The 16,059-nt window shown below is 39.8% G+C and overlaps 1 protein-coding gene across 3 annotated transcripts in view; it reads left to right on the forward strand.

The window, feature by feature from the left end:
• Positions 1-16,059, forward strand: part of LOC135707757 (pleckstrin homology domain-containing family G member 5) — a 376,532-nt gene that overhangs the window by 79,578 nt on the left and 280,895 nt on the right. The window contains exons 1-2 of one of the 3 annotated variants that reach the window (XM_065229639.1): positions 900-2,136; positions 9,380-10,573. The exons of the other annotated variants lie outside the window; for them this stretch is intronic. The gene's annotated coding sequence lies outside the window, so the exon portion shown is untranslated. Of the gene's footprint in view, positions 1-899; positions 2,137-9,379; positions 10,574-16,059 lie in introns of those variants that run through there. 3 annotated transcript variants of the gene reach the window in all.

The following is a 16,059-nucleotide window of genomic DNA, read 5'->3' on the forward strand; positions in this document are numbered from 1 at the left end:
TTTTTGAGCTCTGCAAGTGAGCTGGAGTGGAATGGTACAGAAAGGGAAGAGCATTGTGCTTTCGTTTGTCGAGTTTGAGCGGAATCTAGAAGAGAATGAAATGATGCATAATTTCAATTCAATTGATTTGTTTTCATATCACGACTTCCCTATTAGCATGGGAGTTTGCTCAGGTGGAAATTTTGGTGGAAGTTATGTCATTATGATAACAGTGATGGTGGCTTTAAAGGAGAAGCGTTTGGTATTTTAAAGTTCGGATGGTAAATTGATATCGAAATAGCTACATGAAGAGCCTGGTAAGTGTCTTGATTTGTAGTAAGTATTTAATCATAGAACAAACAAAGATGTTAATGGAGAACTCGGGTTATATTGAACAGGCTTAAATTCTAGGTATTTCTAAATGTGTATGTTAAGCTATGTTAGCACGATCCAATAGTAAATGTTTATGAAAATAGCTTTAAAGCAGATCCAAATAATGCAATGAAAGGTGGTTTCAAGCCGATCGGAAAGCTGTACAATAGTGATACATTCGTTTCATGCATAGGACATACTGGTCAGCATCTGTTGCACTCTAAATAATAATGTTGACCATCTTCCACTGCATTGCTTTCCGTATGGTGCTTCAGGCAACTGACGTGTGATTTGCAGTGTGTGTATTTTTCGAGGAACGAAAGTATGAACATAGCTATACCCATAGCTACGACAAACTTACCCTGTCACACATGTGAACGATAAGCTTAGCTTAGCGTATAGGGGGTGGCTCAGTATTTCACACGTGTGTTTAATAGTTGGTTGTGAACTGCATTTTCGGTTTTTTTGCTATAATGAATGCTGAGTGGTTCTATTGTATAGTATTTTATATGAAAGTTTCCATCAGAATATAGGATATTAGATGGCTAACGTGCTAGGCAATTAAGAGGTACATATATGCATCCATTAATTATGATTGTTATCCTGCCGCTGAATTACGTAATGCGAAGGATTGAATTGGATAACACCATTTAGTGCTCAGGTTTCATGCCATTCAATCATTTTTTCAAGCCCTACCAATAATCCATTCGTGTGAAAACCTTTTTCACTGGCAGACAAAGCTTCCACTTCTCCGAATTACCATCAATTGTGTAGTAAAAGCTCCTTCTCTCCACCATCTACTACTCCCATTCGAATTGGAGCAGAGCTTTCATTGAGCACAATGTACGCTTCTGTGCCATATGATTTCTCCGAAGCTGTCGAGCCGAACATTCCCGATTGCTCGTCCTTATTTCTCCTTGTAAACCGAGAGCCCGGTCCCAGCATGCAAACATGGAACTCGTGTTTGAAGGACTTCCACCGGCATACGCTGCTCGAGGCCCAGTTTAAATCGGAACGTCGAACGGGAAACATCGCGCACAACCAAACATAATCACTCAGATAGACATAGACATACATAGATCCAACTATACACAGACTCTGCACCACCTACCACCGGCACTACACATCCCTGTCTATCAATACCTACACGCATAGAAACACCACCCACTTTTTCACCTCACAGACGCTGCAAATAAAAAAAAAACGTCGTTCCCCAACTTCCCATTGTTGAAGTGATACAAGAAAAAAAAAAAAAAACTTTCGAGTGGAACATATTTGTTTGTGCTTTTCCTCGTGGTCGTCGCTATCGCCGTCGCCGCTGTCGTTGTCGTAGTCGCCGTCGAAGCTGCCTTCGCTTTCGTCATCATTGCCCGTCGTCGACCGTTTGTTCACGTTTCTCCATTATTAATTATAGGACTGGTGGTTTCTTTTGTTGCCACCCTTCACTTTTCGGTCCCGAGCTGATTGCATTCGAAGGATCACACTCCAAGAATTGACAATTTTCTCCCTTCGACTTCATTTCCTCATCAACCCATTGGAGTGTGAAGAAAGCTTTGTGTGGGTTTCTCGAACAGTGTATTAGGCCCGTCAAATTTCTTGGAAGCATATTTTGGGAGAGTCCAAGCTGTGCACCGTGGGGAAGAGGTTGACTGATGAGCCTCAATTGAGAGTGTAATTACTGCGGGGAGCATGTTGAAAATGATCAGTGAAATTATGCACTAGTGCAGTGACGAAATTCAGTGACAGAAGAGGATGCATAATAAATTCAAGTGAGCAGTTCATTCGGTAAATGAAGCAAATGAAAAATGAAACAGTGGTGGCATGATTGTGTCCAAGGATTTGCATAAGCCATGCGTTTCGCTCTGGAATTGATTCAACCGGAGATTATTCTGGCAATTTGGCTGAAGTGATGAATACGTGCATATCTGAATAAACGGATGCAGTGTGCAGAACATATGAATGCCGAAGCGGAAACAGTTCGGATTAAATTTAGAAAAAGAGATTTTTGTGATTAGCAAAGCATTGAATTCAAACAAAACAAAATATATCATCTTTTTTGGTTGAACTGGAAAAGACTGAGTGCCAGCTACAATTAATGCAAGTTTGATTTACCAACAGAAGCTTAACATTACGATTAAATTGTACAGTTAAAGTGTAAAGCAGTGGTGCCCAACACGTGGCCCGTGGGCTACCTAAGAAAATGGTGATGTTTATTGAAGAAATTGCTGTAGGAACTGTCAGAATCCTAATCCTATTACCTATGCAGAAAATGGCGATGTTTATTGAAGAAATTGCTGTAGGAACTGTCAGAATCCTATTTAGACGTTGCATTTAGTGTTTGTGAGAGACTGCTTGAAAAACTCAATTGTATCGGGCATTGAACACTGCTCTACCGTTTAAAATTGCGATTATTTAAAAATAAAATTGGTGACCAAGATCTGCAGAATAAACCGAATTTTGCGAGTCTCTTTATACGGAATTATTCATATTTTTGTGTGTACTAGGTATCACATTTGTAGTGGCTCCAGTGGTATAGTGATAGACGTGATTACCTCTCACTCTGAAGGGGCTGGGTTCAATCCTAGTCGACACCACCGGGATTTCCTGAGGCATAAAATCTCTGATCACACCTTCCTTCGGAAGGGAAGTAATGCCGTTGGTCCCTGTTCTATGAGTTAATGGGTCGATAGGTAGGACCCAGATGTGAGAGCTGCCTCCCTGGCGTAGGTAGCACTGGTACTCAGTACGGAAAACAAGATCGACGGAAAAGGTATCACATTTTGATCTAAGGAGTAAAATGTCATGTATCAATCGACTCAGCTCAGCGAGATATTCAGTGTATCTCAAAATTGATCGTACACCCTAGAATATTTTTTTTAAACATGATACATAGACAAAAAAAAATTAAATCGTGCTGCTGATTCAACAGATGTTTATTGATTTATTGCTATAATTCAGGACCAACAATTGAAAAGTCCTCAACTCCATTTTGTAAACAAACCGTGTAAGGCCATTTTCTCGCGAACCGAAGTCCGCCAATGGAAACCAACAGAGTGAACAGGTAGGGGAAATTCTCCTCTACCCGATTGTGTTTTAGTTTGCGAATGTAGGTTTCAGTTCACGAGAAGATGGCCTTACAAGGTTTTTTTACAAAATGGACTTGAGGCCATTTCAATTGTTTGTCTTGGTTTTAGATCTATTTTAGTAAATCGCTCGATTTTCAACTTTTTACCAAGTGGACGAATTTTAGTAAAAAGTACATGAATGATCTTTATTACGACTAAAAATAAGCAAAATTTCAAGAAGTTATGTTCATTTTTTTTCAAGAAATAGTCGTTTTTCTTTAATTGATCTAACTTTTTGTAAACTCAACCAAATATGCCCAATACTGAGCCAATAATTGATGAATGTATGCTGAGTCAGCTGCCTAACATTTAGAGACGTATTTTTTTAACTTGTGAGCCATTTTTCTAAAATTTAAATACTGCTGTACGATCAATTTTGAGATACACTGTATATGCTATAAACCTGTTTATACCCATGTGTACCGCCTGTAAGGCTCGGGACCACGGAAAAGCGACTACTTCGGCTGACTTCTCATAATCTTAAAGCTTTGCACTGCCTCGAACCTAGGACAGTCAAAGACCACATTCTTCGGTTTTTTGCCCAAATGTCCCAATTCCCGACAGAGGGGAGACCTTGCATGTCCGAATCGATGTTGATACTGCCAGAAGCAACCTTGACCGAATTGCGTCAGTTGGAAGTTTACCTCTCCATGCTTTCTGTTCACCCAGGTCAAGATAATTAGTATTAGCTTGAGTTATTCATCTACCGTTCTTCGCCGTGTCCGATTCATGCTGCCACTTGGCCATCGACTCCACTCTGACGCGCTCCAGACTCGCGTGGCCATGAGTCTGAACGTATTGTTGAATTTCACTTGAGTCCGCATAATTTGGAGTGCTGGACTTCCGTACATCCACAGCGTTAACGAAAATACACTAAGCATCGATCGTGGTGCAGAGTTACTTACTTTACTTTTGCTGGTCCGGCATCCTTCAGGATTTCACCTGCACCAAAAAACTCGGTTCATGGCTGCTTGTCTTCAGTTTCTCGAGCGTCCCATACTTCCTAGATGTTGCTCCACTTGGTCTAACCACCTAACTCGCTGCACTCTTCTGCGTTTTGTACCAGCTGGATTCGAGGCTAACACCATTTTTGCGGGATTGTTGCGGCATTTTCACAACGTGTCCCGCCCATTGTACCCTTCCAGCTTAAGTGACATTCTGGATACTGGGTTCGCCATAGAGTTGCCATAGCTCGTGGTTTATTCTGTCCTCCATACACCATTTTTGTATACTTCGCCTCTACCGGTCTTATCAGCGTCTTATATATGGTACACTTAGTATGGGAACACGGCGAATGAGAACGACCCAAATTTGAGTTTAGTTCACTCATAATCGCCAAAAGTGCAGGAACGCAGCGATGAGTTAAATTCGTCTCATGGTTTCCTGTGGAACACCTAAAAAATCTGCCGGAAAATGAGGAAATTGACGAAAATTTTATTCAGTCTCGGAGTAGTACCAATAGACTGAGTGAATCCAATCTTTACTTTTCTCAAATTCGGGATTTTTTCCCTGGAAAAACCTGGGAAAACATGAGGCAAATTTACTCACCGCTGAGTTCCTGCACTTTTGACGATTATGAGTGAACTAAACTCAAATTTGAGTCGTTCTCATTCGCCGTGAAGTGAAGTATAACAGACCTCAAGGTCTTGTTGAGTCCGTAGAACGCACGACTTCCGGAAATAATCCTAAGTAAGGTTCCCAATGCCCTACAGTTTTATTTGAGTTTTATTGAAGTTTTATTCATAACTTCATGGTTTATAAAATATTTCACAACGTTCCAGTCTATAACAAACTCTATTTTTTATCCAAACTATTTGTGCTTAACAAATGTTAAATTAGGTATTATTGTAACACCATTTTTACATTTGTTTGATAAAACCATTATAAAACAAACAAAAATGTTTTTAGGTGGTTTTGAAAGGGACACGGATAAATCTTTATAATATACAGTACATTTATCTTAAAACAGCAACAATTGAATTGTTATATTTAGTGACCTAATTTTTTTCTAATAAATCAATGACAAAATAATTATAAAGCTACTCTATGCCATGTATGAATGGATGATTTTAGCAAGTTTATTCACAGGAGAAGGACAAGGAAGAAGGAAAAGAGCGGCTCACCCGCTTCTGTTTCTGATAACGCTTAAACATTTGGATGTTATTGTTCCACCTCTGCACGCGGAATTACTTAGCGCAATCAATTCACTTCCCGCAGTTAGTCTGGAGCCGATTTCTCTTATTGAAACAGTTTTACCACGGAACTTGTTTTGGTCACAATAAAAAAATCTCCCAGTGCTCAGGCGCAATTTCAAATCAAGATTTGCCTGTTTTTCAATAGTTTGTACACTAAAACTGTTCTGAATTGTAGTTTTGAAGCCACACTGAACTGACAAATCGATAAAACCATTTTGTTTTTGAATGAGCTGTTGTAAAACTTGTAGACCATGCACAGCTAAAAAAGTAGTTTAAATTTCCGTTACTATGATGCACATAAATGCAGCGTCATATATCATACAAGTTTAGATTGTAGATCGTGTAAATTTATGAGACATGTCATGCAATATTCCATATATTGTATGCAACTGTCCACTTTTGTTTGCAACATTTCTTGCAAGCTGCTTGTTTACGTGAAAAGGAAGTTTACATGGATGAATGTTTGCATGCATGGATGTTCACATCGCCAGTAAAATTTAGGATTTTTTGGTGTGTGCATAAAGCATAATAACTGTACGTAAAGCCGTTTAGCTAAGAATTGAATGATTTATTGGGGCGGTATGAGCATACGGTCCTATTGACGGATCGAAGAAGCATAAACAGCTTTGTTTGACAATTCTTCAAGAAATGGAACCTCAATTTCTGCAGCCGACCGTGGATTTGACAAAGGATTACGTGCTCGGTATCAATATTCGGCGACTGTGATAGGGAAACCACTTTTCCATCACGGAAACGACTCGTTTTCTGATGACAAAATTACACATTTGGGAGCGATGTGGCTGGCAGCAAGGCGAGCGAACGTTCAATAAAAATTAACTCTTAAAAAACAATAATTTATGGTAGCCCCGAAAAGAACCGTTTTGTCGCCATGGTTGAGTAATGCTGAGCTATTAAGGTGTTCAACACGGATGAGATTGGCGAGCTATATGTTGTTTGGAACGACGGTGACGTTCTTGACATAGATGGCTCACAGCGGCTCACAAAGAGCAACTGAATCCGATCATTAGCGGTGCGGCTTCTTCCTCCTTCTTCGGTGAATCGAGGGCTCTTGAGGGCAGCCTTGATATCTAGCTGCTTGCGGTGAGGCCATAGGCGTAGCCAGATAGGGGCAGGGGGGGCGACTGCCCCCCCCCCCTAAACTCGGCAACACAAAGGCTTTCGAGGAAATGGCGTTCGGTGAAATGGCATTCGGCCAAATTTTCCATGGTAATTTTTTTTTTCGCCCCTCCCTAGCTCGAAACCTGGCTACGCCCTTGGGTGAGGCTGTCGTTGTGTACTGGAGAAAAATGTACAACGCCAAGCACCGAAATCACTGCTGCTGCTGCTGATGATGATGATGACCGGACATCACAACATACCACACGTGGTGATTGAAAAAAAACACCGTTCGGCGAGACCGGATGGAATTTGATTTTGAATTCTGTGTATGAGAAAGCGCTTTTCGCAGGAAATTCGTGATAATTTTAATTATCATATAAACAGTTGCACATTCGTGCATTTTACAATAGTGACCTTTTGAAAATTTATAAACTGTTCATTTTAGCAGATTCGTAGAAAAATTCCCAATCGATTGACTTGTTTAGAATTAAAATTCATCTGCTATTGACAGAGTTATTAGGTGTCAAAACCTGACCCCTTTTCGTAACGCGGTCGGTTTTTTACTATGAAATTGCACCCCAATATGTTATCGAAAGACTAATCCTGCGTCAAAACTTGACATATCTACAAGTTTTCCCAAATTTCATCATTTTTTGGTGCATCAATGTTGAGGTTCTATCCATTTTTATGTTTACCGAAATCTGATATCTTTTTATGTTTTTTTTTTTTTTATTATTATTATAGTCACTTTAACACTTTTGGGTTATTCGTGACTTGTTTGGAGGTGAGATTTGAACTCGAGACTTTGGCGTGAGAGGTATGGATGCTAACCAATACGCCTGAGTCGCCCCCTAAAAATCTGATATTCGCAGTTTCGACGTAAAGAATACTTAAAAAAGCGGTTTTGATATTCCCATTAAAGAAACTATTTATCTCATACTTTCAGCAGCAATCAGATTTTCAAATCATTAAAAATGAAACATCGTTTTTTCATTTTATTGATTTCAATCATAAAGCGCTAGCTTTTAGGAATAACAAAACTTTTTTATGTCATTGATTTTTTTCCGTCGATCTTGTACCCGTTCTGAGTACGAATGTTACCCACGCCAGGGAGGCAGCTCCCACACCTAGACCCTACCTATCGACCCATCAACTCATGGACCGGGGACCAACGGCTTCCCTTTTACTGGGATTGAACCCAGGCCTTTTGGAAAGACAGGCACTCACGCTAACAACTAAACAACCGGCGCCGCTTTAAAAAACAGTTTTAATTAGGTTTGAACGACATTGGAGCATCAAAATAATAAATTTAAAATGCTCTTATAATGGTTATAACTCAGGCTCTGGCAGCATTCTATAGTGTGAGCTCTTCTGAACGCAATACAGTTTATATGGTTGGCAGGAACAACTGGCAATGCATCTAGTTCAAATAAGGTTTCCTTGGAGACAGCTATTAAGTAATTTTTAATCTTACACTGTTACTTGGGAATGCTTCTCCGAATTTCTCTGCAGCACCACCTCGAACCACTTCGTTGATTATCATACTATTGGTCCAGAGTTGTTCGGCATGACTCATTCTCGAGGTATAGCCGTCGTGGCTGTTGAAGTTTAGCCGGAATTTCAGCACGCGCTTCGATCGAGACTATGGCATGCTACCCAACGATGATTTGTGCCTGCTGCACCGCTTTGCAATTACTTCTTCTTCATTCCTTTATTTAACGTCGGTCTCTGTTCCGTAATCTAGTGCCAATCACCGACGGACATCGATTGCCATCCATTGACGGCAATCGAATGTGCAGGAAGGCAGCTTCCACACCTGCGTAGGATATCGCACCCATTCAACACACATGGGCCGGGACCAACGGCTTTACTTCCCTTCCGAAGGAAGACGTGACCAGAGATTTTTATCCCTCAGAAAAATCCCACCGAACTCGGCTGGGATTGAACCCAGACCCATCGGGGTGTTAGAAAGCAGTCACGTTTACCACTACACCACCGGCGCCGGCTGCTTTGCAATTACTGACCAACATCACTTTCGTTATGTGGTGGGCTTTGGATCGCTTTAGTTGCCAACATTTCCACCTCTTCTAGTGTCTCTCCTGATACCGTCAAGACGACGTCGCCCGCAAAGCCAACGATCCCGATACCTTTCGGCAGCTTCACCGTCAGCACACAGTTCCAGAGTCTAAGGATGGAGTCTTGTGGTACTTCCACTGTTATCTTTATCAATCTCTGTCCCATGTCTGTCTCGTAGACCAGCTCTCGGCTTTGGAATCCAGCACAAGTAGTCAGGGACCTTCATTATGTGTAAAACAATCATAGCTTGAAAACCATTGATTGAAAAAGTGGCCGAGGCAAGCCCGTCATTGTGGTTTGTTTTTACAATAGTTTATTTGCTTGGCATTTGAACCAAAATAAATTGTTGATAAAGTTAACAGTGGAAGTACCACAAGACTCAATTTTTAGTCCAACACTCTGGACATTTGAGTCCAAAAGGACTCTACGGAGCCGAGAACCATAAAATAAATTAATAATTACATTAAATTATTAAGAGCGTCTGGGGTCCATCATCACAATCTCTTCTTCCAGGATCTCAAGCGCTTCCTCATTTGGCGATGCACCTCCAGTCACTACACCAGCGTCAGACTGGTCTCTTCATCATTCCGTTGTTGGTTTTCTTCTTCCGTTCGTTGTTGTTCTGGTAATTTCCAGAGATGCAAAAACTTTGTCTCAAACGTCATATCGGTTGGAAGTGAAGTTTTAGAGTTATGAGTTGTTGAAAAATACAGAATACGCCATGTTAAAGTTTTTTGTGATTGACCACAACAAACAATTATGCAACGTTTCATGCAAATCGGAGAAGGTCGCTGCAGATCGATTCGTCATGTGGCGTGGACCTGCTCAGAAGCGAATCCACATCCAGTCAGTGAAATCACCGATATACATATATTGCTCACGTCAGGCGTTTTCATTTGCTTCCGTCAATAACCATAATGGACGTATAAACGAAATAGTAGTGACGTGATTCTTTCAATGCGTGTCTTCTTGGCGTGAAATTTGACGGGTCTTCTCAAAGTTAATACAATTACAAGTCATCATCCTTCCGTTTGAAAATAACAAACCGCAAAACTCGGGAAGGTGAAAAGAAGTGACTGTGCAAAAAACCTTGAACAAAGAAGAAAAGTTACTCTCCTCTTTAGTTTCCGGTGAACCGTGTTGAGACCGGCGATGGCAGTAAACGTGTCCTCCATTGGACGTTTGTTTTGACGCCTTTTCCATGTGCTTAGCAGCCCACAGAGAGACAGGAAGGCTTTGGCGCGATTTATTTGGCGTCGAAATTATACAAACATCGCAACTGCGTGGATCGAAGAATGAAGAACAAACAACGGCAACCACGGCCACAACCAAAACGACGAAGATGTGACTTCGAAGAATGAAAGAAAAATTTAGCACAGCAATAAAGAGGATAGAAAAACAACACGTTATCCCTGCGAGGTGCAAGCTGACGTGCGAGCAAAAGTGAAAGAAGTGAAAATCGATAACGTGATGCTAGGATAGATTCGTTCAGTCTAATCAGAATTACGCCAGTGGGTGGCTACAAACTTTCCAACCTACTACGGACTGGGGCGGTAATAATTAGCGTAGGCAGTTTGTACGTGAGTGAGGCTTATACGTACAGCTCCGACGAGATCGAGGGAAGGAGAGGTGATTTGTTTGTAAAGCACGACATCACCACACGTATGGTTCATCGAGGAGGTACTTAATTTGTTGAATATTTTCGAGGTAACTGTCGGCATAAAGTGAAATCCCCATAAACAAAGCTTAGTTCACCACGTGACAGCCGCTGGTAGATTTGGTAGGTACTTGGGTTGGTTAGGGACACGGTAGACGGAATCCTTATTTCATACAATTTGTCGAATGGCTTCGCATTTTCTCGGGCCCACATATGGCGATCTACTTAACGAAGTTCAAAATGTATCTGTTTTTTAAGCGTTTACTGCAGAGAAGTACAGTAATCTCTCAATTTATGCGGTACCGTTTACCCACCGCTATTTCTCGGCTGTCCTTTGATCAACTGAGTTGATTTTCTGAAGATAACTATTTCATGGTTGACCCTAATCACATACAAAAAATGTGCGTAATTGATTGAAGGACAGCCGAGAAACAGCGGTGGGTGGACGGTACCACCCACCGCATAATTGAAGGGATTACTGTAAGCATCGAGTACATATAAATTTTATATCTGCACGACTTTTGGATGTTGAGATGAGTGCCCCTGAAAACACGATCAGGTATTTCTTTTATGAAACTTGCTGATAAACTGCCTGCTCAAAATCTCACGAGTATTCTTTCTTAGTTTGTTGAACTGATGATCCATAACTTTTCGGACCATATCATAATCGTCAACAAAAAAAAAAATTTGAAGTCAAGTGAAATAAGGCTTAACAAATTGTAGTGATTATTTTGCTATGTTCAGTGTAGGGTAGATGTATCAGTTATAGCTATTATGGTGTATTTTAATTAGGGTCATGATTGGAACACACCATAATAGGAACGTATGGCTATAACTGATACTCTTTCCCTATAGTGAGAAAATGTAACATTTTGTTTTGCATGTTTTTTATGTCGTCAAATATTTTGACAAAAACCTAAATTCTTGACCAACAACTGAAAAGGGCGTATCATTTTTAGTAAACAAAACTTTGAATACCCTTTTCAAATGTACCGAAGCTAACTCAAAAAAGTAGTCCAAATTTATGTTACTATAATGCACATAAATGGAGCGTCATATGTCATACAAGTTTACACTATAAAAGGTGTTACGATCAAAATTTGGTCAAACAAGAATGCGTGTAAATTAATTAAAACGTATAACAAAAAAATCATCTTTTTTTTATGTATTAAGTTCAATTAGTATAAAATACAGAAAAAAAATACTAAGCTAAGATTCCAGTTAACTGAATCCAAATTTATTTAACTCCTCAGATTCTGTGCAGCTGTACTTTGTTCGCCGTAGAACGCCAGTTTTCCTTAAATTGCTTTTTCGCATCCAACAGTTTTTTGGGTCTTTTTCAGGTTCCGCTTGACGATGGCCCAATATTTTTCGATTGGGCGGAGCTCTGGCGTGTTGGAAGGGTTCTTGTCCTTGGGCACCACCTGTACGTTGTTGGCGGCATACCACTCCATGGCCTTTTTTCCGTAATGGCAAGATGCCAAATCCGGCCATAACAGCACGGAACAATCGTGTTGATTCAGGAAAGGCAGCAGACGTTTTTCCAGACATTTGTTCACGTAAATTTCTTGGTTGACGATCCCGGTTGCAATGAAAATGTCGCTTTTTAAGCCACAGGTACGACAGCCTGCCAAACCAGATATTTCTTAGCAAACTTCGACAGTTTCATATGCTTGAAAATGCCTTTCCTCTTCCGGTTGCCGTATAAATATTCTGCCCAATCTTCTGGAAGCTGTTTGAAGATTTTGTCGTCCATTACCACGCAATCGAACTTCGTCAGCGTCGTCGTATACAGCTTCCGGGATCGTGTTTTGGCCACCTTGTTTTGTTTATCATCGCGATTTGGAGTCACTACCTTTTTATAAGTCGACAATCCGGCTCCTTTTTTAGGTCGATCCACGAGTGTAGGCGACACTCCCAGCTTGTTTGTGACATCTCAGACGGAGAGGTTGAGGTTCCGCTTGAAACCACTGGCCATTCTTTTTGTCGTCGCTGGCTTCCGGATTTCGATTTCTGTCGACAAACGTTCTTCGAACACTATTATTACGTTGGTGACCGTTGATTTTAATGATGCCGCTAACTCGGCGTGCAAGTAGAATGTCGCGATGCGCGTGCAAAATTTGTATGCGTTGTTTCTCTTGTTTGGACGCCATTTTGATAACTGAAGAACAAATGTCAAAATAAAAACAGGGGCAAATTTTAATCGTAAAACCCCAGTAAATTTATGAGACATGTCATGAGATATTCCATAAATGCAACCACTCATCTTTGTAAGCAACTTTTCTTGCAAGGTGTTGGTTTACGTGAAAAAGGAAGTTTACACACAAAAATGTTTGCTTGTATGGATGTTTACATCACCATTGAAATTCAGGATTTTTTAAAAATAAAGAGTAAGGGCCCGTGAACTTTTCATCAAGAGCACTATCAGAGCTGATTGGTCAGTTTCCAGATTTGTTTCACGATGTGCCAGTTCTAATAGCGATTTTTAAGAGACCAAGGTTTAAAGCGTCAGATACACTATCCTGAACAAAACAGTGCAGGATACACGCTATTTCTAAACAACCCAAATTAGAGTAGGATCTACTAATATCCCCCAAAATTGAGTAAATAAAGTTCGGACTGACAAGATGGCGAATGAACATCTGAATCCGAATGTTAATTTGTTATATTGTCAGTTACAATCTTGTTTGCTCTATATTGTTTAGTCCTAATTCTAATGGAAAAAAGTAGATCTTACTTAAATTTGGATTGTTTAGAAATAACGTGTGCAGACAGGTGGAAAAACTCGCTGCACACGGCCAACGAGATCAACCCAAATTTGATTTTACTTTACTCATAAATCGCAAAAAGAGCAGGAATTCAGAAAAATTTACTTCATGTTTTTCCAGTTTTTTTTTCACACTTTTTCAAGGAAAAAAAAGCCAGAGTTCTAACGATAGGATTTTCTTGGTCTATTGGTACTACTACTAGACTGTGTAAAATATTGGTAAATTTTCCTCATTTTCCAGCAGATTATTGAGGCTTTTATTTGGGTTCATCTCATCGGCCGTGCACAAATTTGAAGGGACAACATCTGACTGGTCTTATAGAGATTAGTGACGTTTAACGCACGCACACTAGCGAGAGCAACGCCGTGTAAAGTTGTTTATTATTTGCCTCTGGCTAACCTAAAAAATGTATGAAAGTAGATCTGTCAAAATGAGTTTGACATCGATTTGTTATGTATTTTCCTCGGATATTCACTAACACGCTCTCACATATCGCACCAACACAACCGGACGTAAAAATCTCTACAGAGCTTTTCGACGTCTAATCGGCACACACTACTGTACAATTTAAATTCAACGAGTACGAGCAAGAGGGAAACACATTAGTGGGAAAATACACCGTCGATTCATACATGTGTGATAGATAGGGAAAGACGATTAAGCATCGAAAAGGTCTATTGGAATACGTAGGGTAGGATGGTTCAAAACGCACCCTGGCGTAAAATGGCCCTGCGCTGTTTTTCATCACTTTCAATTCGTTTCAATTCATTATGGCACATGATATTTCCAGAATTAGTAATGGATAAGCAACGAAAAACTGCACGGGGCCATTATACCCCAGGGTAGGGTTACCATATGGTATCCTAAAGGAGGACATGTCCTCCTTTTTCAATAATTTTTCTACGTCCTCCTTTTGCCCAAAAATGTCCTCCTTTTTGATCCTTGCATTTTTTCAGTAACATATTAATAAAATTGTTTTCAAAAAGCGTTGTTTGCAGAGCTTATTTGTTTAATTATGTCGCAACTTTATCTTATCTAGCAAATGCCATTCGATGGTGGGACTAGGAGTATACTACAGCTGTCAACTCCCCACATTTAGGCTGCGATCAAGGTTGCTGTCCATTCCGTGAATTTAACCTAAATTTGACGTATGGAAATTTTTTAAATAAACCTGCATATTTCAGACAAACCAGGAATCAATTTTGACAATCAATTTCTCGAAAATCGGACGATCAACAACAGATGGGTTTTCGAACATTATATATTATTTTCGAAGAGTCAGTGAAAATTCATCAATTTTTCTGTATTTTTACTTCAATTTGACATTTTGAAAGTAAATTATAATGTTCGATAAACTCTCTAGTAAATTTAACAGGTTGCTTAGATGTTCCATGTTGGTTTTAATCAGCGATGACATGTATCCTGATTTTTGTACATGATAAAGGCTGGGATGGTTTTAAGGCTGTAAAGCTGCAGTTTTTATTTCATGAATTAAATTGATATCTACCACAAGTTATGAACCATCTCAATTGAACCTTAGCAAATCATGAATTTTGTGATAGCGCACATATTATTAAAACGTTTGATAAAAACTCATTGTCCTCCTTTAATGTTAAGAAAAGGAATCATTGTCCTCCTTAATCTCCAAACCTCAAATGAAATGTCCTCCTTTTCAAGTTTTTGATATGGTAAGCCTACCCCAGGGGTGCATTATGGGCTATTCTCCCTTACATTCCACGATATTGCGTACGATTTCTTCTTCTGATGCTAACGCCCAAACAAAACATAAAGCCGTCCACTAACATAAAAAAAAAAAAATCAAGGGTTAACCCAATGTCAATTATACAAGGTCTGGCCCAACCGGCTTATTGGTATTAGTGAAATGTTAAAATGTCTAGTGGTGGTCGTATTTCATCGGAATGTTTATCTTTTTACACAAACAGCTGTTTTCTGTGACGACACGTCTGCTATTCGCAGTATGGAATGTTGTGCTGCCGTGACATCGGCATTCGCTTGCTTAATGTTTACAACATTTTTGCTTCTAACACCAGCAAGCTACTTGTTGTTCCAGACCTTGTATGATTGACATCGGGGTTAACCAACTCCCCGGCAAGGTGACAGATAATCTTAGTTTCACGTACCCACTTGCAAATAGTAGATGTCGCCACACAACGCAAACAAAGGGACTGCCCTTCACCGCCGCAATGGTATTTCTCTATGGGAAGGCAACTTTTTGTTTCACCATGTGTGGATGTCAAGCAACAAGCAAGAATGCCATGTGAAAAGAGCGATTTATGATTTTCGTGGTGAAATGAAATAAATCCAAACAAATTGGAACAGATTGATGGACGTTTTTCTTATATAATCAAATAGAAATAAAAACACATTGGTTAATTCTATTATATTTTGCTCTTGAATATTATCAGTCTTGAGAATAATGTTTCTGAGCATACTTGTGCGGTGAAGACTTGCAATAAAAAGCCGTATCATTAAAAACAGTTTACTTCCCCATCTTTCTATTGAGGGGTGAAAAAAAAAAAACACAAAATTGATTCTTATTCGCGGTGAGTAGCAGGTTTGCTGTGTGAACACTAACATTTCGTATATGCATTCAAACATGAAGAAATAAATAAAATAAATTAAAATAAGCGTCTCTCAACAAAAGATATTCATAATGAGCTTCTAAAACGAATAAATTTCAGTGATTGTCTTTTGTTACACCCGCCGTTTAATTAACATTGTTCCCCACCAACTTGAAGTTTCAAGAA

Source organism: Ochlerotatus camptorhynchus, unplaced genomic scaffold, assembly GCF_037179485.1.
Source record: "Ochlerotatus camptorhynchus isolate MF236.1 unplaced genomic scaffold, CSIRO-AGI_Acam_v1.1 ptg000317l, whole genome shotgun sequence".
NCBI lineage: Eukaryota > Metazoa > Arthropoda > Insecta > Diptera > Culicidae > Ochlerotatus > Ochlerotatus camptorhynchus.